We start from the raw sequence: 21,115 nt of genomic DNA on the forward strand, positions 1-21,115 counted from the left end.
TATATATATATATAATTTTTTTTGGCCAAATGTAGGCTACTAAGTTAAAAGAAAAAAATCTATTTAAAGACATTAAAGTATTTTTTTAAGATATTTAAAAATGTTTGCTGCATTGTTAAAAAACACTATAGGCTACTTGTATAAAAGATTGCGTTTTGAGAGTGAAAAATAAAAAGTCTCGTATAGGCTCACATCGCATTTTATTGTTACATTCAGAAATAATGTAGGCTAAAGTGCAAAATGTTTACAAACATTATAAACAGTTATTAGTTTCTCTCCACAACAAATCCTTTAAAAACGTCAATCCAAAAACAAATTAATGAAACTGATGCCTACCTCTCTCATGCGGCACAAATCTAAATTTTTACATATTCGCGATCTGTATAGGCTAGTCTTTGTACTTTCATCGATGTAAAACGTCATCCTTCACATCGGCTATATCAGCACAGTGAGGCGGTGCTCGCTGAACGCAACAGATTGTACAACGGAGCAGTGTAACTCTTTATTTGTTTCTTTAACTATTTTATTTTGATATTGAACAGGCTGCAATGTCGCATAAATATGTTGTGTCTGTGTGCGCGTGAGGCGCCGGCGCGATATCATTCCAACGCTGGTTGGTTATACAGATAGAAGCAAGACATCATTCAAAACTGTCAAGCTTTTGCAAAATAAATAAAACTGTAAAATGAATAAAATTATAGAGCTTTTCCAAAATAAAGAAAACCCCTTTCTGCCGTCTCGTTTTCCTTTCTGGGAACGCGTCACAATGGCAAATTTTTTTTTAATGTTTAAATTTAATCTTTTAATGATTTAAGTGAAATATATTTTGTGTATATGCCTATATATTCCTTTTTATTTAAGCCTATAGTTTTATTCTGTTTTCTCCGTTCACAGAAGCGTTGCAGGTGCGTGTGATCTGTTGAATCCATCTTAAACTATCCTCGGATAATGCATTGCCATTGCGACTTAGCTATGATGAGTTCACAGCTGAGCGCGGGCATTTCACTCGTTGGATGCGTCAGCCTCACATTTGCAAGCCGTACTACTTGAATGCGTGATTGGTTGACTGCAAATTTCAAATATTAAATGGAATGATAAAATAATGTTATTAACCTGTTAATGGCTATTTCAAATTTTCGATTCCGTTCGGAACTATAAAATGTTATTTTGTTAGTTTCCGGTTTTTGTTCCTTACTACATTTCTGGGCCTGAGAACATTTCAGTTGCATTGCTGTCTATGGAGGGCCAGAGAACTCTCGGATTTCATCAAAAATATCTTAATTTGTGTTCCGAAGATGAACAAAGGTCTTACGAGTTTGGAACGACACGAGGGCGAGTAATTAATTAAATAATTTCCATCAGTCGATCCCTTTAAGTTATTTATATTTGTATTATTTATATTAAGCCTCCCCACATGAAAACATGATGTGCTGGCGACTGCTTGTACCAGACTAAAAGAAATATTGGATTGTTTTCAACAATTTGAGCTGTTCCAATTAAATGTTGATAAAATGGCACTGGAGTGCAATAGCTGCTCCTTCAGTAAAACTAAATCACTGTCTGAGATTAACTTATAAGAGAAACTTTTTTTATAAGTTATTTTTAATGTGGTGGCACTCCATAAAACCTGGAAAATAATGTGTGTCATATATGGGAGGCAAGAATGTGAATGTGGTAGTTGAAGAGGATCATTCAAGTTAAGCCCCATATTTAGCTTGATAAGCAGTTGTCAGTTTGTTAAGCAAGAATGCTATTTTGCTCCTGCTGCTTCTCACAACTTTGACAACCCTGAAATGACGTGCTACTGCTCTTCTGCTCCACCTCTGATTACAAGGAAGCTACTGTAGTATCTTACTGGGACAGGGTTGTGGAAAAAGTTTTGAAGCTACAGAATGACCAACATCTCTAACAACACTTAAAATATGCAAAGTTAATAAGTCTGCAGCAGACAGGCACATATTCAGATCATGTGAGATTCCACATGTCTCTTATCTTGCAGTTGACTTGTTTGCAGTCTTGTTTTAGTCAACTGCCTGAAGTTTAAAGGGGTCATATGATGCAATTAAAAATTTTCCTTGCTCTTTGGAGTGTTACAAGCTGTTCGTGCATAGATAAGATCCCTAAAGTTGCAAAGACTAAAGTCTCAAACCCAAAGAGATATTCTTTATAAAAGTTAAGACTGGTCCACGCCCTCCTAAAACGCATCGTTTAAACACGTCCCCACATGTCTACGTCACTGTGTGGGAAGATTTGCATAACACCGCCCAAATGTTTACACAAAGAAAGAAAGCGTAACTTTCATTCTCGCTGTAGTATTGTTGTTGCCGCCGCCGCAGTGTCGTGGTTAGCTGGCCAATCAGCATACACCTCGCTTTTCAGAAAGATGAGCTTTGTAAAAATCTACGCGTTTCAGAAAGGCGGGGCATATAGGGTTAGGGGGTTGTTCAATAATGAGCTGCATATCTCAAAATAATATCTTCCACATACTTCAAAAAAGGCACATATCAGGTCCATATTTTTTTTTTTTTAAGTGTTTCGTTGTGAAAGCGAAACTACTTTGTTTGGCCTTCCAAAAGAGGACGATATCCGCTTCGTCATGCCTAGAGCTGATCCGTGCTGGTCGCTGAGGAAATACATAAACTTCGCACTGTGGATCGCCAGATCGGCTTTCACCGTGGACGAAGCGGAGTCCAGCCCGGGGTTGTCACATGTGTTTGCCGCAAGCCGCTCCATCAAATCTGCCGGCCGTGCCGTTCTCAAGCCCGCCGGCCGTTCCTCACTCTAGCCCGCCGTGTGTGACGCTGTGTGTTTCATTGTGAAAGCGAAACTACTTTGTTTGGCCTTCCAAAAGAGGACACGACTAGAAATCAGTGGTTAAGTTGTATTTACAACACTGTTCCAAAACAGTTCAACCCAAATATTCAGATGTGTGCAGCGCATTTTATGGAGGACTATTTCCTGAAACTGCAGAGTAGCCTACAATGTGTCTGTGCACAAAGGTTGTTTCTATAAAGTGGTGCAGTTCCAACTTTGCAAGGACAGTCTGGCGCTTCTGACTTCACAGCCTGTAAGTACGTTTATTATATTTAAAGGATTTGCCACTGACGATTCAAACGAGAGTTTTGAGCAGTGTAGAGTAGTGCTTGTTGTTTGACGTTTCTCCGATCACAAATGCAGACATGGTTTTATGTTTACGCCGCGCGATACGCAATGCAACATGTAAAAAGCCAGTACAAGTCATTATAATCAGTAATCATGTCCCCACTGGATGCAACAACAAATGCCTCGTTTGTAATGGGTTTTATTGGTGTTGTCTCATCGTGCCGGGACACGGCATCACAGTATGGTAAGGGGCGTATCAATTCCGTCACACGCTTGAGGTATTCAGCCAATCACAACGCACTGGATAGCAGGCCAATCAGCGTACACCTCGCTTTTCAGAAAGATGAGCTTTGTAAAAATCGATGCGTTTCAGAAAGGCGGGGCATAGAGGAGCAACAATAATGTACATTATGTGGAAAATAATGTGTTTTTTTAACCTTAAACCGCATAAACACATTGCATTACACCAAATACACAACATAATGTTCTTTTTAGCAATGTCATATGACCCTTTTAATACCTAGGGTTAGGGGGCTGTTCAATAATGAGCTGCATATCTCATAAAATAATATCTTCCACATACTTCAAAAAAGGCACATATCAGGTCCATATTTAAAAAAAATTAAACTAGCCAAAGAAATTATACGCATAACAACCAAAACAGTATCAAATTCCTTTCAATATGAGGGCATTCACCCCAAATCTAATCCTTTACACACTTTGATGTATAAAACATGCCTAACATCACCTCGCTTCCCTCTACATCTCCTGTCTGCGCATATCTGATGACTAGCTAACGGCACTTACTGCTCATTGCCCCATCATCAAAGGCCACAGACTTTTGCCAAATGCATTTCGCATAGAAACAACTTTGTTAGCCCAGCATACACTGAGATAGGGCTGCACGATTAATCGAATGCGATTGTCATGCGCATTTTGTTAAAAAAGCCGGTTCTGTAATCAACAGGAAATCATCATCACGTGCTTTCAGATGGAGCAGAATTTACTACACATAGCCGTAGTTCACTGACAAGTTACGCAAAAACAATTGCAAAACTAAATTTTATTGCGCGATTCCGAAATCGAAGATATCGTTCGCGATAATGACAACTGTTTGCATAGCTTCTCAGTGAACTACGGCTCTGTGACGTAAATGCTGCTCCATCTGAAAGCATGTGAAAATACCACATTTAATAACATATTTTTACTCCAAACTCACTTCATAACGTCAGTCGAGTGTTTGAAATAAATCCTTCTGTGAGATGTGAGACTAAATCCTTCTGCTTCTTACACAGAATAAGGCATGCAACATATTTATTTTTTTGTTATTTAAGCAGTGATAAAGGCATTGCATTATAAATGTACTTTATTTTAATGAAAATTATAATAAGAACTCCGATAAACCGTATATTGCCGTAGTTGTGTGTTTATTAGTCACGTTGAATCAATAAAAGCAGTTAAATCTTCTGTTTATTCAGCTGCAGCGATTTGGAGTTTCAGCACGAGAGCACCCTCTGGCCTTTGGATGGAGATTTACTGCTGATCACAGACCCGTGCTTCACTGAAAGATACACATGACAATCGCAGCTTCTGTTGAATCATCTCGATTAAATTTCTATTTATCGTGCAGCCCTACACTGAGACAAAGGTTCATGGCATACACGACCAAAAATACACAACTTTCTCTTTTCGACACACATAAGCTCATGCACAAAATGCACACGCAACACTTCTCTATGCTGGTAAATAATAGAATTCAGCAGCCAAGACAATTAGTTCAGTGTGAATTATTCAACAACACTGAGAGGATGGCCTCAAACAAAATCCCTGGTGGAAAAGCTCAGCTCCAGAAAAAAAAAAAAATTCATAAAGGTGCTTTGCATTTTCCTTTTCATCATCAAAACATGAATGGTGATTTAGTATTTCAAGAAGGCAGAATCTTAACTAATTCCAAACAAAAACATATGCTGTTAAATGCAAACCATGTGTGAAATGAAAAACAGACGGTGTTGTCAACAACACAGACATGATTCAAACAGTCAACATATTATTTCGATTTTTTCCCTCAATTTATGTAGCAAAATAGTTTCCCAACCCTCAATTTATGAAGCAAAAAGGGTTTAATTCATACACACAATGAACAAAGAAGCCCAGAAAATGGGTTTCAGTAAAAACCCCAACAGAAGCTTATAATATCCTCGCCTTTTCCAACACTGACAATACAAGGTTCTCAAGAAGCTGTCATGCAGTTATTAAGGTACCTGGTCATGGTACTGGTTACTGCTGCTCACCCCTCCACAGGGCGCAGGCATGGCAGTGGGCCTCTCCAGAGGGCAGCTGGACTCTGGGAAGGCTAAGGAAGGGACCGGGGTGGTGTGGTGGTGATGGTGGAAGTGGTGCGAGTGACCATGGGAGTGCTGGGAGCCAGACTGCTGTGTCGTCCCAGCCTGCATGCACCCTGAGTGGGTGTGCCCCATGGAGAGGTGCCCTGAAGATGGCCCGCTGCAAGGAGAGTGCTGGGGGCAACAAGAGGGTAACCTGGGCATCGCCACACCTCCATTCTCACCAGACAAGCTTCTTCTGCTGTCATCTGATTGGGGGATAAAGACATACAATTAAAAACCAATACAAACATATCACTAATCAATGTCAGTGTTAATTATTGGACAGCAGCATCTCGAGAGTTTACCTTCGGTGGCAGTGGTGTTCGTGGTGCTGGGTCCTGGCACTCCACCGTGACTCTGAGCAGCCAGTGTGCTATCAGGGGCGGCCGCTGAGCAGCTACTGGAGGGACCAGGACCCTCCTGTGGCGATTCTGAGGTACAGGCATTATGGGAAGAGGAAGAAGAACTGACCAACTGTGGGTGTGTGCTGTCAGAAGTGGTTGGCACGACTGAGAGATCTGAAGATGGATCAGCATATATAAAGACATACACAAATACATAAATGGTAAAACTTCTGATTAGCGATTAATAATATATTGGTTATTTGCCGATAAATAGAATGTATTTTTTAAATCGATGTTGGTCAATACTAGATTGTTTAAATGTGCATTCTCATTTTCCCCTTAGATTAGCTTTGCCATCATTCAATTAAATAAATTTAATAATACTGTTAAATTAGCAAATGTTTCTGAAAACATCTTTAATGCTCACTGAGGCTGCATTAATTTCATCAAAAATATAGAAAAACAGTAAAATTGTGAAATATTCTCAATTTATTCCTGTGACTGCAAAGCTGAATTATCAGCAGTCATTACTCCTTCAATGTCACATGGTCCTTCTAATATGATGAAATCATACTTATAAACTGATAGGGTGCTCAAGAAACATTACTTTTTTCAAAGACTAAAATTGTTTTTTTTCTTCTGCTTAATATTTTTGTAAAATCGGTGAAATTTTTTTCAGGATTCTTTGACAAATTTATTTGCAAGCTTTATCTTTAAAGCATTTATTTGAAATAATGAATAATTAATTAATACATTTTTTAAACATTATAACTATCTTTACTGTCATGTTTGATCAATGTAATGTGTCCTTGCTGAACAGAAGTATTCATTATCAATGTGACGAGAGGGGCGGGGCCAAGAGCCGTGGGAATGGAGCGAGGCCGGTGGAGTAAATGCTTGGAGAGGCCTGGTCCTCTCTCCTCTTTGACTGTCGTAGATCCTTCTTTTATCCTTCCGGAGCTCCTCCGTGGGACTCAAGACTGGTGCATGGTGCAGGTGTCGTGCATTAGCATTTACTCCACCGGCCTCGCTCCGTTCCCACGGCTCTCGGCCCCGCCCCTCTCGTCACAATTAAAAATAAAGTAAAAATAAATAAATGATAGAAAATACTGGCCCAACATTTTTTGAGCAGTAATGTATGTTCATACCGTACATTGTTTTGATACCTAAATTCACTTGTAGCATTTAAAATGACTGATTTAAGTTTTTTTCAGTGTGTTTTACTGTAAATAAAGAAAATGAATAGGTATTAGCCAGAATTTTACCATCAGTGCATCCGCACTTTTAACTACTGCTCAGCTGCAGCAGACCATACATACACCTTCAATAATAACTATAAGGATATTAATAATAAGGGTCTTCTTAACTTAAAGGTATTTGTTGCCTTTCACACTCACACACTTTATTCACAAAGTGGCCCATGAGGATAGCTACTCATTAACATTCCATTGCGAGTAATCCATCTGCTTTTTCCTTGCAAATTAATTTCTCACTCCGTCAAAAGAAATGCAAATGCAATCATATCTCAGCCTGCTCTTTTACCTCCCCACCAGCTACAGACCCCAAAGGCAAACAAAGAGACACTTTATGACAGTAAATCAAACAAAACAATGTAAATGAGTTTTCCTTTGACAAACCTCGAGATTCGGGAGCATATTAGATTAATGAGATAACACTACACAGATTTTATTTCCTTATCCAGAATGGCAGTTTAATTGGTTCCTATAGTAGTTCTCTTTGAATCTTTGGGGCCAGTGGCTGATTGCATAACAGACAGACTTCATTATGTTGCCTGCAAATGAAATCAGAATTAAACTCAATTACACACAATAAAAGGGATGCTTTTGGTGTCCATCAGTCTGTGGCTGTGAGAGAATGCTGTGCAGCTGCGAAGGCTATTTATGCTGCTGTGCATGCTGAAACGATATAGATTAATCATTATTAACGGGGCCCGAACACACGGTCGAGCTGCAATCCACAGCGCTGAACAACACTAACCGAATCTACCAGATTCATTCCTCCTCCCCCTCACACAGAGATACAGCTCAAAGACAGAGAGGGAGGACCGCTCACAGTGAAAGATGAGTAGATTAGATGTGACATCTAATATTTCCCAAACCCACGCAGTGTTGAACTGGGTGATCTAACTCTCATTCCCTCTTTTATGTTCCAGACCTGAAGACCATCACTGCAGCACAGAGTCAGGGAGACGCTCATCAAATACTCATCAAACCTGTTACATTTCAAATAATGGCTGACACGCACAAAATAATCTCTCCCTCGATTTTAGGGCTCAGCAAAAAGTGGACAGCAGATTGTTTTTACTTGTTATGGTTGTGCAACACATTTATGTTGTTTTAAAAGTTGCAGTTACAGCTCATGTATTTTGAGCATTTGAATTTTAGCATGAGAAAAGGTCATGACCGGACTATATTCAAAAGGCCTTTTCATGTTCTGAAACGAGGGGATATTAAATTCCTGTCGAGTTCCTGTTGCTTTCTCCCTTTGGTTTTGCTGTTAAACTGGATGGATGGTGGTTTTCAATCCTGAAGCTAGTGATCATGAAAAACACATGAATTCATACTAGGGGTGGGCGATATGGTAAAAATATCATATCACGATTCTTTTTTTTTTTCAGGAATATCACGATTCATGGTTTTATCACGATTCTTTGCCATGTTGGTTTTACTATTTTGCAAGTTGTCTGAGCATTACAGCCAAACTAATTTCCCTACTTTATAAACAAGGTAACAAAATATAAAATAAACAAAGGATGGCAGATATATAGGTCAAATTGGGTAAAGTTAAAAACTAAAAACATTATTTTATCTTTGTTATTAAAAAATAAGAACAAAGATACACATTACAAATACACATAATATACAAATAAAACAAACAGGTACAGTATATGTGGACACTTATTAAAGCAACTGTATTAAAGTTCTTGTGTTTTGTTGTTTTATTAACATTAAAGGGTTAATTCACCCCAAAATTTATTAATTTACTCAAGTTGTTTTTTTTTTTAAACCTAAATGAGTTTCTGTCTTCTGTTGAATATCAAAGTTATTTTGAAGATTGTGGGTAACCAAACAGTTGCTGGTCCCCACTGACTTCCATAGGATTTTTTTCCTACTATCAAAGTCAATGTGGACCAGCTACTTTTTGGTTACCCACATTCTTTCAAATATCCTCTTTTGTGTTTAGCACAAGAAATAAATTAATACAGGTTTGGGACAAAATGTGAGGGAATAAATAATAACAGAAATTTAATTTTAGGGTGAACTATCCCTTTAATGACAGTCGGCAGCATGTTTAACTCTACTGTCCCTTTAAGAGCTGCACGCATCTAATATACAGGGATGCATCTGTTTTTCTCTCAACTGTTTACTTTCACTTTAGACATAACCAACTGAGTCTACATGTAAACCTTGTGTGTTTTGACAGTATTAGCACGAAAGATAACTTAGTCCAGTAATCAGGCGCTGTTTAACAGGTTTTTTAGTGCGCGCGCTTCAGGTGTACGTGCTCAGAAAAAGCGCATGTCAGAACAGTACGCGAATAAAATGTTTAACCGGCAAGGGTTTAAAGCATATGCAAATAATGTGATTTTGTGACTGCGAATAAGTGCAGTGTCCCGTGAGTGTAACTCTACCGCTGAGTGAACATTTGATGTGAATGTATGTTGCATTGTACAGAATGATTCAGAGGAGCCAGAACTGCAGCTGATAGAATGTGCGCTGTAGCACGATACTACGATATTTCTCCAAAAGCAGATCATGGAGACATTTTTATCATCCATGATCAAAAATCGTCATATCGCACAACACTAATTCATACACTCCTACTTCTCTACATCTAAAGCTTTTAAACTTTACATGACAATGACAGAATCAGCACAATCTGAGAGAAAGTATGATACAGAGAAGGCACAAAGAATTATAGAGAAGAATAAATAGGGATGTGCAACACATTGGTACTATATCGGTTATCTGCCGATATTGTTTTTTTAAAGGAATAGTTCATACAAAAATGACAATTTTGTCATCATTTACTCACCCTCATGTCATTCCAAACCTGTATAAGTTTCTTTCTTATGCTGAACAACAAAAATAAGATATTTTGAAGAACCAGACAGTTGTTGGTAGGGCTGTCGCGGTGAGGGAATTTCCCTTGCGGTAATTTTGAGTGGCTCAATAGCCCGGTATGCGGTATTATCGCCATACACACACATTATATATATATATATATATATATATACACATATACATATACATACAGTGTTGCGCCACAAAATGGTGGAAAGGGACTGTCTTTGAGTAAGTCTTTAAACCGTTCATTCAACTACACGGTCAAAAACGCTGATTCATTCATTCAAAGAGAGACATAATGAAACACGCGGTTGAAATCATTTTAACTTTGAGCGCCACTTTAGAAGGCTCAGCTGACCAGCTATGTATTTATTTGATTCTCAAACAGTCCTAATTTGAGCTATTACTGTCTATACCCATGTCAACCATGTGAATATCACCAGTAACCATAGAGAAAATTAAAGACGGCAACGTCCATAACACACAAAAAAAACCCCGGTCAAATCCATTTGAGATGTAAGTTCATATCAAATCTTTATTTACAGTTACATTTATGCATATGGCAGATGCTTGGAATTGAACCAATGAGAACCGATGATACCATACTGTTTGAGCTACAGAAAATTATTAAGCAATGTCAGCTTTAACAGTTTTTTTAATTCTTCTTATTAAAAGTATTTCCCATTTTGAGACCACAAAATCGCTCAGTTCAAAGAGCAAAACTCAATCTAAAATATGACACAGAGCTTAATTTCAGTCTCTGTGTGTTACCAGAACTGCACATTAATTGTCACTATTAGTAATGTAGTATACGACACAATGTGAAAATTGTAATGTTTAGTAGTGTGTTTCTGAATGCTATAAACTCCTGGTCTATAGAGTTTAATTTTCCTCTGGAGAGTTTAAGCAACATGGAGGTTTTCCAAAATTCCAAATAAATTATTCTGGAATTCTATAATCACTCGTGGAATTCTAGCCCTCTGTGCGGATTTGATTCCATAGGAGGGGAGCATTGGCCCCGGCTGCCGTAAAGCAGAGTGTGCCAGGGAATAGAGTTGTTCTCCAGGCTGGGATTTAGCGGCCCCAAGCCCCTGTGTCTGGAGAGCAGGGAAGCCCCCTGCCTCCCAACCCAACACTGGTGAGCCCGTTAACCACAGATTGCATCATTAAAACATCAAAACAAAATGATTACCAACAGGCTTGGAGGGCTGAGGGATTCTCTGGGGACCAGGGGAGTGACTCCAGAACGTTCAGTTTCCTTGTGAACATGTCAGCGAGTGCGTTTACATGCACATCTTACACCCGTTATGCTTAATAAATCAACAATATGTAGGTCATGTAAACAACTTAAACGGAGTTCTACATATCAAGTAAAGCAAAATCAATTCACACATATATTTCTGCCCATTACCCCAATTTAGTTCTGCTTTCAAACACTTTTTCCGTTGTTCCATCGGCTTCAACGTGTGTAAATCTATTTATGTTCAGACATACCTAGTCATCTCAACTTCACATTTACACATTCAAATAACTGACTGCCTGTGTACAACAAAATACTAAACTAGATTTGTTATTCTGTTGCTAATTTGAAAACATTTAGGGGAGCAGATCAGATTGAACGGTGTGCTCTCAGCATCAGTAAGTATTCAGAGCAAAAAGAACTGACTATTACAAAAATCATCCTAAGGCGCCATCCAGAACATTTGTACTCAAAAGACAAATAAAACAAACACACAAGAAACAAATAATAAATTCTACGTCACTATAAACACTCAATGCACAATTCCTGCTTCTTTAATTTCCCCTTAGGACCAACAAAAGTGCAAATTGGATGCATTAAAAAAAATCCATAAAAATAATACAAATGGGGGAGGGGGAAGGGGAATTTATAATCTCAAAACTGAATCATACAGAAACAAACAATGACCAACGTAACACTGGAAGGACTCCAAAGAGCAGAACTCTTGAAATTATGAATATCTTAAAACGTCAAACATTTATAAAAGGAAAATCTCTTTAAATGGTGTAACTACTATAACAGAGCTGTGTTTAATATATCATGCTTTACTACTGTGCTTGTGTAAGATAAAATAAAATATAACAAATAAAAACCTACATACATAAAAACAAATCAATTCTACTAGGGTTGTGCCGATAAGACAATAGCATTGTGTATCATTGACAGTCAGAGATATTGCCTGCGGCTGATGCCTTTGACGATATAGCAAGAGGATTATTATTATTATCATCAGGCTAGTAATACTATCTAATTAATATTAGGGTTTATTTGTTCCATTATATTTCTTTTTCCGCGTTTTCACAGTGTTGCGCATTATAACCAATCACACATGATTATGTTGAGCTTATGAATAGAGATGCACCGAAATGAAATTCTTGGCCGAAGCTGAAATCGAACAAAATTAAACAATGGGCCTGAAGACAGAGTTTTTTCCCCCATGTATTTTGCCCCCCAAAAAATTCACCATTGCATAAATTAAAAAGCCAAAATGTGCTTTTTACTGTTTTGTCTTGCTTTTCAAAGAAAAAAAATCAATTACAAAACAACAATTTAAAAATATTTAACACTTAACATTTTTAACATTCTAGCAAACACTATACCAAACAAAGCACAATTTAACTTAAAGGGGTCATATGATGCTGCTAAAAAGAACATTATTTGGTGTATTTGGTGTAATGAAATGTGTTTATGCGGTTTAAAGTAAAAAAACCACATTATTTTCCACATACTGTACATTATTGTTTCTCCTCTATGCCTCGCCTTTTTGAAACGCGTCGATTTTTACAAAAATGGCGAGGTGTGCTGTGATTGGCCAGCTATCCAGTGCGTTGTGATTGGCTGAATACCTCAAGCGTGTGACGGAAATGTTACGCCCATTACCATACTGTTGATGCCGTGTCCCGGCCGGAGCGACGAGACAAAAACATTAAAACCCATTAAAAACGAGGCATTTGTTGCATCCAGTGGGGACATAATTACTGATTATAATGACTTATACTGTCTTTTTACGCGTTGCATTGCATCGCGCCGCATAAACATAAAACCCTGTCTGCATTTGTGATCAGAGAAATGACAAACAACAAGTGCTACTCTACACTGCTCAAAACTCGCGTTTGAATCGTCAGTGGCAAATCCTTTAAATGAAAACGTACTTACAGACTGAGTCAGAACTGCCGGCATTGTAGTCTACTCTTCCAGGATCAGTAAACAGTCCTCCATAAAATGTGTTGCACACATCTGGATATTTGGGTTAAACAGTTCTGGAACAGTGTTGTAAATACAACTTAACCACTGATCTGTAGTCGTGTCCTCTTTTGGAAGACCAAACAAAGTAGATTTGCTTTCACAATGAAAAACACCTAGCGTGCGCTGAGGCCGGGCTAGAGTGAGCTGAGGCGGCGGGGTCGAGAACGGCGCGCCCGGCGGGTCCGACGAAGGAGCGGCAACCACATGTGACGACCCCGGGCTGGACTCCGCTTCGTCCACAGTGAAAGCCGATCCGGCGATCCACAGCACTAAGTTGATGCATTCCCTCAGCGACCAGCACAGATCAGCTCTAGACATGACGAAGCAGATATCGTCCTCTTTTGGAAGATTCTTTATAAAGAATATCTCTTTGGATTTGAGACTTTAGTCTTTGCAACTTTACAGATCTTCTTTATGCACCAAGAGCTTGTAACACTCCAAAGAGAAAGGAAAAATTGAAATCGCATCATATGACCCCTTTAAAACTAATAAGTTGGTACAATAATAATTTTTGGCCATCAGACCCCTTCTTGAATCAGGCATGTATTTTTTACTGTACAATTAAAAGAAGCCTTGCTGAGAAGAGACTTCTTTTAAAACATTAGAAAATATTACAGATCCTAATTTGAACACTATGTGTGAATGTTATAATAAATGTATTAACAGAGCTGGTATTCTAGAGCTTTTTTTGCTATTTTCGGCCGAATAATTTCAGTTGCCGAACATTCGGTGCATCCCTACTTATGAATGCAATGGCCAATCAGAGGCATTCAGATGAGTCATCGCTGAAACAGCAGAGTTTTGTTGTTCAGTGCATGCTGACTGAATTCTGACTCGCGAATTCTCTCATCATAGACAACAAAGTGCAGATGTACTTGCAATGCAAGTACAAAAGATTTATTCATCATACCATGTAAACAGCTTCACTGATTATAACGGGAGAGTTTTTAAAGTGTATAAACTCGCGCTAGATTGAAGTCAGTTATGATGTTTTTTGGTAAAGTAAATGTTCTTTGCTCGTTTTCTGTAGCTGCTTTTTGAATAACTGAGGAAATGTAAGCCTTATGATTAGTAACTTACAATGTTTCTATTAAATTGTTATCATGTTAAATACAAATTCAGTCATATTAAAAACATTAGGCTGCTTTAAGCCTTACACTGGAGTTGGTTCACTTTTTGGCAATGAAACCAAGTAAATAAATAAATAAATTAGCACGGTAATAATGTGTATTGGTGAACTCACAGGACACAGCACACAATAGGACAATATGAAAATTGAGCATATCGCCCAAAACTAAATTATACATACTAAATATTACATACAATAAACACTATGAAAAAAAAAACTCTACACTTAAAATCATGCCCAAAATACCCAAGACCCCAAGTTCTTGAGGAAGCTTTGAGAGTGTCGAATCAGACGTGAGTGCTGGGGATTACCTGAGGCTGTGTGCGACACTGCTTTTTAATAGGCAGAATCACAGGCAAAGCCAGAGAAATCACCTGAGACCTGACGCTAATTACCCACAAGCAGGCCTGGGATTATTTTGTAAATTTTACCAGCATGGCATTTTGAGTCTATGGTTGGGATAGACTCTGTAAACACAGGAACTGATAGGGTGGTAACCGGGCTGGAGAGGAGGTAAGTTTATTTTGGAATTTTAGGACTTTGTCCACGGTGCCTTGTTTGCAAACGTATTATTGGAATTCTTCTTCCTGTACGTCTCAGACAAGTTTGCAGTGGCGGGATCAACACAAGCCAGCGTAAAGGTCAGATGAGAGACCCTGTGCAGAATTTGAAAGGGAGTCTTGACATTTTTTTCATTGGATTCCCTTAATAGCCAGCCATTTCTTTAAGCAATACAACAGAACAGGAGTCCATGCAAAATGTGTCAAATGCCTGTGTGTGTGGGAAGATGTCTGCCGAGTTTTGCAAGCTTCTGCATTTGAAGACAGTGTGCTGTTGTGAAATGGGGGAGGGGTGAAACTGAGTCGCTTCAGAGGCTCACCAGCCAAGCAAGTGACCATATACAACCACCAGATAGCATCTTCCATTCCAGTGCCTCAGAAACAATTTCAGACAAGACAACATCATCATTTGAACAGATGAAGCGAGGTTTTCTGATAAAATCTATAATGCAAACATATAGATTTGTCTGTAACACTGCCGTAAGTGGATGTCTGCCACAGCTGCTGCCTGTTTGTGCATATTGTGGGTTCCATCAAATCCGACCCCCCTCCTCTGAATTAACAGTCCATCTATCTATATAATTTCTTCATGCTTTCCCTCATCTGTCTCCATATGCACTATAAACAAAGGATCTTTGAGTGGAAGAGCTTCATTGCTCATCCAGCTGACTTTAGACACCCAGAGCCCCTCCTCCAGCTGAGAAACACTCTCAGCATTCTACTGCAAGCCCAGGCACCTCAGGGAGATTGGAAAGATTAAATGAGACCACTCTCACTACATAACACACATTCAGTTCCTGGAAATGCTTTCCATAGGCATGAGTTTAGACTAGAGGAAGGGAGGAGTGAAGAGAGGATAGCAGAACAAGAGGGAGGCATATGAGTGAAAAAGAACGAGAAAGAGAAAAAAATACTCAAGTCAAATAACCCTGTTGCCCTATGACAGTGTGAAGAGCTCTGAAGAAAGTCACGTTTCATAGCTGAGCCTTCTTCAAAATATGTTTCTAGAGATGGATCTGGATAGTCGACTAGTCATCCAACAATCGACTATTCGATTTATGAGGTTGACTAGTTTATCTAGAGCCATCCAGATGTTTTAATGTATGAACATGAATCTGAAGATGCCTGGTGGATTTAGGGTTTATGAAATGCGTTTTATTTTCTGGATTCCATTAGAATGGTTTCATTAAATTTTAATAATCAAAACATCTCTAATTAAATGATTTTATTTTATTTATTTATATTGTCTAAATAAAAATAAGTTAAAACTAAAATCCCTCATTTTAAATAGTAAAAGTTAATTTAGCCTCATATTACACATTAATAAAATGTTAATGCATGTAATGTAATAAATAACCAACAGGCAGCAGAGGAGCAGAAAAAGTGCCATACCAGTCTAATGTGTTGTTACTGAATGGTATGGCCAGAAAAGCCAATTAGTTAAACATACAGAATAGCTTCAATGTTTTTAACATAATAGAATGTAAATAAACAACATTTTATAAACAGATTATGTATTTGATACTTCGCATTGGACTACATCTCAAAAAACAAGTGCCTTGTCAACTCTGTTATTTGAGAGGTAGCACTGAAATCACTACACAAACACACGCAAAGCATTCGGTAGAGACCACTTTACCTTGCTAAGAGTGAATGCAAACTACACCTATTCACACTGCTCAAATGTGCACTCACAAAAGACCCCCATTTTCCTCTGACCTTGGCCACGTGATGTTTTCCTGAGCTGTAAAGCCTCTCCCTCCCCCTTCACTGAAGTCTTATCCAAACCACAGCCGACACACGGCTTGCAGATCAGCATTCAGTCACAAACACACAAGCCCACATTCCTGCACATTATCTCTCATCCTAACTCTCCACACTAAAGTCATATAACGGCAGGACCACATTATTTCAGCTGCATTCCAGTGCTGTTGTTTGAAGAGGGATAATAATAGTCCTCATGACCTTTAGGAAAATAAATGAGGGAGCCGATCTTACTGGTGCAGAGAAAACAATGTGCAAGTGGAAGAGGGAAAATCTAATTAAACACACACACAAAAACCTATAGAACTGCTCACTACATATCTGGCCAACATAAGCACAGACAGCAAAATCAGCAGTCAAGACAGTCTTCCTCAAGCTTCTCTGACAGGATGTGCTTTCTACACCCAAACACAAGCACATGGCCGGCAGGCGGGGCATAGAAACGATACACAGCCCTCATCAGCTGTAAGGAGAGAGGAAGCATTGGTGTACCTTGTCGTGATTTTACCAGTAAAGAACATGAGTCTCACTTTGTAATTATATGTATATTCTCCCACTTTAAGTTGCTTCCATTTTAAAACATAGAAGGAAAATAGAAATATATGGGTAAAATCAATAGCAACAATATTTCTAGAACAAAGGCTGCTGAAAAAATGGGCAGGTACTGTTGCTTTCTGTAGTATTATGTTATTCTGAACATATCCAGCAAGTGAACAGACTGGGCTGCACATCAGTGCCTGACAGACCCACCTGCTTTCCTGAGACCAGCACATTGTGGCCAGCATGCATTATAGCTTTACAGCTGGCAACCATAAAATCACTTACTAATCTTTGTGTGCATGTTAAATAAACATCCCTCCAGGCTTGACTGACTGTGAAAACTTGTGTTTCACCTCACTCATGCTGTCACAGAGGTTTACGGGCTTCCGTGAATGCTATGGGATAAAACATGCAAACATGCACCAGTGAATAAACAGTCTAAGGAGTTACTCATCAGGTCCTGAGAAAGACAACCACACCACGATCAACCTCCAACACACGGCCTATGATGACGACAGTTTGGGATTTGACGGGGCTCAACTGAATGACTTTGCTGGCAGGCGTATGGTGGCGGCCAGCACTATTTCTGGCAGCAGTTAAAAAAGTAATAGAATAAAGTGATGATTCTCAGCTCGGGAACAGACGCCTCAATAACAATTAGGAGAGAAGCGGGACAGCGAAACCAAATTAACCAACGGGAAGAGAGGGTCGTAGATTGGACAAAACCATATCAGATGTAATTGAGTTCAGAGCTTCTATCAGATTTTAAAGGGGAAGCCTGCTGAGAGCTCCATCTGACATAGTTTGGGGGAACCCAGCCAAAATACCAGAGGCTAGTGTTTATTAAATGGATATGTCGTGAAGCAAACTGAAAATCGAATCTACAGGCAAAGTCTCTGCTCTTCTGTGAACTCAATGGAAATCTTTACAACACTCAAGCCGAGGCACTGAAGTTCTTTTCGCATGAATGTGAGAACGTCCTGCAGGTCATAAGACCCACAAAAAAAAAAAATAAGAAGAGAACCTTGTTTGATTTTGGTCCACAGAAAGACAAAAAGTGGGCATTCTCCATGATATGGGGCTCATCCTTAAAGCACACAATGGACCCTTTTCATATTTCTGGGTTTCTCAGAAGCTGAAGTCGCCGTAGTTGGGTAAACTTCTTTGGCAATTAATCAAGTATTTTTTGCGTTTCCATTTTCTCAAACAGAAAATGAAAAACTCCTGTATGATTTACAATGATGATGACCAATGAAATGGGTCATAACAGTCTGTGAAAATGGTCCATAACAGCTGGGAGCTCAGTGGAATGCCTTCAAAACAAAAGAGAATGCCATCTTCAAGTCTAAACCCAGATGTGCCCTCTCATCTGGACGAAGCAGTTCCTTACTGGGGCCTTCAGTGAGCCATAAACAGCCATGAACCTCATACTGCAGTTCAAACGAGTTTCATATAATGCCATGTGAAGAGCTTTAAATCTGCTTCACCAGAAGTTTAACAGCTGTCCTCTGCAAACATTACAACACTTGCTGAAATCCAGTTACAAGGACATATTGATGAGAAATCTCACCTGAAGGCATCTCCAACGGTTACGATCTCCACTTCACTGTCCGTGGAGGTGACGTTGATCTCCTCGCTGGCAGGCACTGCAGGTGCAGGAGTCGCTTCAATCACAACCACGTCCTCATCCAGGACACCTGATTGATTACATGGAAATTAAGCTCATTAATGCTAACATTCAACCAACAATGCACTGAAGCCTACTTGTATACAGCAAATACTCATGTTTCAGATCACAATTATGGATACTGATACATGAAGATGAAGAGATGCAACTGAGCCAACAAGCACTCATTTTACTTCTATGGTATATTTCCACTATTCATTTAAAATGTGTTTGTAGAATAGCCTCTCCACTCCACTCGTATAATAGGGTCTCTGTTATTTACATGATACTTGTTGCTCTTTTGCTTCACATGGCCTTTAACATGCTCTTTTGATAAAAATAACACTGAATAAGATAGACTAGTTGGCACTCTGCCACCTAGAACAAGGTAGTTCATTAATGAGGTGACTGTGATGGGAGAATTTATTGAGAGTATCGGGGAGATTATGAGGAGAGGAAAGAAGAAGAACACCTGCAACAAGATCACTGGTTACAAACTGTATGAAACTGCAAGCTGCCAGTGAGATGGTCAGATGTTCTGCAGGCATCTCGACTTTTTTGGCATTTGGAACTCTGCGACCTGAGTGTTTCTTGACGAGAAGAAAAGGCAGATTCCATTACACTTCCAGTAGTAGGCCTACACCAGAGCAGGTTTATTTATATAGCACTATATAATTCAATACACAATACTAATTCAAAATGCCTAATTTAAAAAATAAATAAATACACCTATTTAGTACAATCAGCTAGGTTAGAAATGCAAATGCTAAATCTATAAATGATTCATAGTTGTTTAGCATGGAGTTGCTAACATCAGGTTTTTTTTTCTTACAATTAGCAAACAGAATTGCAAAATCAAAAATAGTGTATGGAAATATTAATATTAATAATAATACTTTTTTAACATTTAAGTCATGATGGTTCTAAACCTCCAAGGCCCCTTACTTTTTTGGACTAATAATGAGATTTTTTTAATTTTTGAGGTCTCTAGTGGGCTCCGGCCCCAGGCTCAGAACCACTTGTTTAAATCACTTAAGGGCAGGTGGTTATTTCATTTTGCACAAAGCGAGCAAATGGCCTATGTGCCTATCCATTTACTGTCATTTTTTGGTCCAACTTAACCAAAGCATCAAACTTTATACAGGTACACAAAAATAATCATATTCCCAACACAGCATAAAGTGAAGTCTGTATCTTACAGCTTGTGAATTGTGGCTACTGAAAATCTTCAAATCACATATGATGATGTTTGCTACCACAAACACATCCAAAACTTGAATCAGTGAAGGGCTTCTCTAGTAAAATTTTTATTTTTAAAGTATATCCAACATACACCTATATTTAATGTCCACCAGTATCCCTGCAGGTTTTATGATGGGAAGCACACATACGCACTACCATCAGAGATCAGCAGTCTTCTTCTCCCTCAATCTGTACATTCATAGTGTTATCTGAGCTTCCAAAGTCTTCTGAAAGCTGCACTAGGCCCCACTCATTGATCTAGAGCAGAAGCAATATCAGCCTCAGTAGCTAAAGCGGTTTAATTGATGATGGTTTGGTGCAGCAGTGGAGCCAACCAATGCTTCAGGCAGGCGTGCTTATGTGTGTGCCGGGGAAGCTAAATGTAGGTCAGTAAATGATGTGCCGGCACAGGCTTGTGTAGTACAATCACTCATCTCTCTTCTGATTGGCTCTGCTGCTTGACTTCTCATTCCTTCTTTAACTCGAGCTCTGGCTGGATTTGGTGTCAAGAGGCCCAGGGTGTGTTCAAAATAAAGCTCACAAGCATAGCTGGTACAAGTCTCAGTGCGACTGACAAACAACTTCTACTCGAGCTCCATTTTCTACAGAAATACATGAAAGAGACATCTGAAAACCTTTGATGTGAATTACAGTAATGCCATGACCCTCACACAGTTTTCAATAAAAGGTAAAACAAGACATAATTGAGCTCCAATTCATGCTATCAGTCTTCCTGCCATAATTTCAAAAAGTCTATTAATTTAGGCTTTTTCGAACTGCAGTCAGGCTCAAAGTTGTGCTTCTCATCGTGGAACTAGCTAGCATATACACCAGTTTCACTATACACTGAATACAATGTTAAAACAACACTACTTCCGCTCTGTAAGGTCGTTGTGTCGCACTGTGTCAGGCATGTTTGTGCACCGAGGCAGAAGCTTGTGGCTCGGGAGATTCAACATCATTCTCTGGGGTGTGTTGTTAAGGTCGGCTCTCCCACTGAGTGCTGCTGCTTAGCACCCCGCTCTTACCCC

At 39.0% G+C, this 21,115-nt stretch overlaps 1 pseudogene; it reads right to left on the reverse strand.

Annotated features, from left to right (window-relative positions):
• Positions 1–21,115, reverse strand: part of LOC107586026 (E3 ubiquitin-protein ligase Arkadia-like) — a 45,324-nt pseudogene that overhangs the window by 7,511 nt on the left and 16,698 nt on the right.

Source organism: Sinocyclocheilus grahami, unplaced genomic scaffold (genome assembly GCF_001515645.1).
Source record: "Sinocyclocheilus grahami isolate Dianchi unplaced genomic scaffold, SAMN03320097.WGS_v1.1 scaffold76.1, whole genome shotgun sequence".
In the NCBI taxonomy this organism is placed as follows: domain Eukaryota; kingdom Metazoa; phylum Chordata; class Actinopteri; order Cypriniformes; family Cyprinidae; genus Sinocyclocheilus; species Sinocyclocheilus grahami.